General features: G+C 57.9%; 1 pseudogene; it reads left to right on the forward strand.

The window, feature by feature from the left end:
• Positions 1–280: 280 nt before the first annotated feature.
• Positions 281–3,369, forward strand: LOC101036029 (capping protein-inhibiting regulator of actin dynamics-like; annotated as a pseudogene).
• The last annotated feature ends 293 nt before the right edge of the window (positions 3,370–3,662 follow it).

Here is a 3,662-nt window from a genome sequence, read left to right on the forward strand (position 1 = left end):
TAAACTTTAGAAGGACTCTGTCTTCTTACTTTACAGATATGGTGATTCTGATCTTTGAGAATGAGAAGTAGTTCAGAAGACCTACTTTAGAAATGTTTGATATTAAAATACAACAGTATGAGGCAGTTTTGGTCTAGGGTTGTTGGATGTTGCTCTTCCATATTTTCTTACATTCCAGAACTGAGTAAACTAACCTGGGATGCACCATGCATTGTTAGTTACCTTATGCCTAATTAGGTTCCATTTGAACTTGGTGTTGTTCACACATTCCATTTCGGAAATGGCAATCAAGGAGAAGACTCATGGTGGTCAACAAGCTGAAAATGAAATTTCTTTATTAGAGCCTCTCAGCCAGTTACAGAAAAAAGATCAGACTCCCAGAAGGCTTCTCATAGAACCGTCGTGCTTTCTCCTAAGGAGTTCAAGTCGAAGAGGAACAGCTGTGGGTAGAGAAAGCAAAAAGCTAATTGTGTTTCCCTTCCCAATGCTAGGATCCACGGCATGAGCAAGGGGGCCTTGGCAGTCGGCCCTCCCTGGACGAGAACGGACACCCAGGCGAGGGCCGGCCAACGAGGCACGAAGAGGAACCCAATGCGCTGGATTCCGAGGAGAGAGAAGACGCCAAGAAGACTACTGGCAAGACCTGGAGGCCAAGTGCAGGCGGCAAAAGGCGGAAGCCGCGGAGAAGGACGCTTGGAGGGGCAGCGGCTGCAGGCGCTGGAGAGGAGGCTTTGGGAAGAGAACAGAAGGCAGGAGCTCTTGAAGAGGAGGGCGAGGGGCAGGAGCCGCCGGGAGAGACGGACAGGACGCCGCGGGAAGAGCAGCGGCGGCGGAGCCTGGACGCGCCAAGCTGGGAGGACGCCGAGCGGAGGGAGTGGGAGGAGCGGGAGCGCCTGGAGGCCGAGGAGGGGCGGAGGCGGCTGCAGGCCCAGGCCGAGGAGAGGCGCGGCTGGAGGGGACGCCAGGCTGGAGGAGCGCAGGCGGCAGGAGGAGGAGGAAGGAAGGCACGCGGAGGAGCTCAGAAGGCAAGAACAGGGGAGGCCGAGCGAAGGGAAGAGCTGGAACAGCAGGAGGAGGTGCAGGGGCCGTCCGAGGCGGCGGAGGAGCTCGGGGAGGCCCGGCAGTGCCTGGAAGAGGAGGAGGAAGGGGAGGAGGAGCAGGGCCCGGTGCACCTGGACGACGAAAGGGGCCAGCTAAGCGCACTTCTGAGCGACTTTGAGGCGAGCCCAGAGGAACAGGAACACCCGAAACCCGAAGGACAAAGAGAGCACTCCGAGGGCCCAGGCATCTGCGAGGAGCAGAACCCAGAGGCCGGGCGGGCAAGAGAGCAGCAGCAGCAGGAAAGGAGCGGGGAGGTCCAGGGGCCTGATCATCCCGGGCCCGAGGAAGAGAGAGGCGATGGGGACACCGAGCCTCCTCCGAAACCAGAGGGGACCGTGGAAGCCGCGCAGCCTCCGGTGGAGAGGAAAGAAGCCGCGGTCCCTGAACAAGGCCGCAAGGTGGAGGAGCTGCGGTGGCAGCAATGGACGAGAGGCAGAGTGTGCCCCGGCCCTACACGTTCCAGGTGTCCCCTGGGGGGAAGCAGATTCTCTTCCCCAAAGTCAACCTGAGCCCCATGACACCCGCAAAGGACACGGGGCTCACCACTCCCCCCAGGAACCAAAGGCCCCCAACGCCAGCCCGGCTGCGCACGCCCTGCCCTCGTCCCTGAGCGTCCCCCACACTGCCATTCTGGTCACTGGTCATCGAGGCCCAGAGAGGAGCCATTCCCAGGGGCCGGTGTGATTCCCGCAGGAATCTCCGGAAGACCCAGCCAGTCAATGCAAAGTTCTCTATTAAGCCTGCCTGGCAGAAATTCTCCGATGGTGGCACGGAGACCTCCAGACAGAACACGGAAGCGGAAGGCATTCGAAAAAAAACCCTTGCTGGGACCCGGCGAAGAGACGGTCCCCCAGCCTCCTCCTGCTGGTGTTCGCCAGCTCGGGAAGGGTCCGGAGAAGTCGGAGTTGCACCAGGAGCCCGCAGACACCACCGAGGGATGCAAATTTGCTAAAGACCTACCGTCTTTTCTTGTCCCAAGCCGTCCTTGTCCTCTGCAGAAAGTGGTGGCCCACACGGAGTCCGCGACCTCATCGGACAGCGAGATCACAAACGTGATAGCAAAGCCAGACCCTGTGATGCCAGGTGGGGAGGAAAAAACTTCCCCGTTTGGAATAAAACTGAGAAGGACCAACTACTCCTTGTGCTTCAACTGCGACCAACAGGCCGAACAGAAGAAAAAGAAGAGGCACAGCAGCACCGGAGACAGTGTGGATGCAGGGCCGTCCGCAGTGGGGAGCGCAGGTGGAGAGAAAGAGGCGGAATGTGTGTCCCTCAGGCGTGGCCTATCCCTCCCCCAGGAGCGGAAGCAAGCCCCCTCCATCCGAAGGGACTCTGCTGAACCTCCCGGCAGCCGCTCTCCTCCTATGGCCCAGCCTGGGGCCCCACTGGCTAGCAGTCAGATCCCGGCTCCGGAGCAAGACAAGGCGACAAACAAAATGCCATTGGCATAGAAGCCAGCACTGGTTCCCAAGCCCACCAGTCAGACACCGCCGGCATCCCCGCTTTCCAAACTGAGCAGGCCGTACTTGGTAGAGCTGCTGTCTTGCAGAGCGAGGAGGCCGCACCCAGAGCCAAGTGAGCGGTTCAAGGAGGGCCACGAGAGCAGTGATCGCTGGCCACCCTCGCCCCCAGGCCCCGAGGAAAGAAAGGGGCAGAAGAGGGACGAGGAGGAAGAGGCGACAAAGAGGAAACCTGCTTCCCCACCTCTGCCTGCTGCACAAGTGAAACCTTCCCAAACCTGAGGCCGGGAGGAAAGAAAAGCCGATGCTTCAGAGCAGGCCCTCTTTAGATGGCTCCAGACTTACAGAGAAAGTGGAAACTGCGCAGCCGCTGTGGATAACGTTAGCACTGCAAAAGCAAAGGGGTTTCGGGAGCAGCAGGCGACGCGGGAGGAGAGGAAGCAAGCCAGAGAGGCCAAACAGGCAGAAAAGTTCTCCAAAGAAAATGTCATTGTCAGCCCGCAGCCTGGAAGCGGCAGTGTCGGCAGAGCAGGCTCCCTGCCTAAGTCTGCTCCACCGGAAGAGAGGAGGCCCGAGGCGGCAGTGTCCAGGCCTGAGCGCAGAGAACAGCTGGAAAAGGCCGACGCGCTTCCTACATCTGTGACGGTGGAGGTCTCTGATTCGGCTCCCCCAGCACCACTGGTGAAAGAAGTCACCAAGAGGTTCTCCACCCCGGATGCTGCCCCTGTGTCAACAGAACCAGGCTGGCTGGCTTTTGGCCAAAAGGAAAGCAAAGGCTTGGAGCGACTGCCCACAGATCATTAAGTAAAGCGTGACTCTCACTCATCCCTACTGCCAGTTATTGGCTCCTCTCTTGCCCTTTTTTAAATGTATTTTTTATATGGGGTAACAAAATCAAGTTAGGGAAAAGAAGCATGTTTTATAGGCTCTAAAGTAATGTTGAGAAACTGAACTGGTGGTGTTCATTGTAAAGAGTGGATTTGCACAACCCTAGGTCCTGGTGCCTTGAGCTCCTCCTAGTTCTCAAGAGAAAATTCCGTCCACAGGACCACATGAAGCAAAATTTCTAGGCTAAGAACTCCTCATGAGAGCCTGCCATGC

The sequence above is a fragment of the Saimiri boliviensis genome, chromosome 1 (assembly GCF_048565385.1).
Source record: "Saimiri boliviensis isolate mSaiBol1 chromosome 1, mSaiBol1.pri, whole genome shotgun sequence".
Taxonomy (NCBI): Eukaryota; Metazoa; Chordata; class Mammalia; order Primates; family Cebidae; genus Saimiri; species Saimiri boliviensis.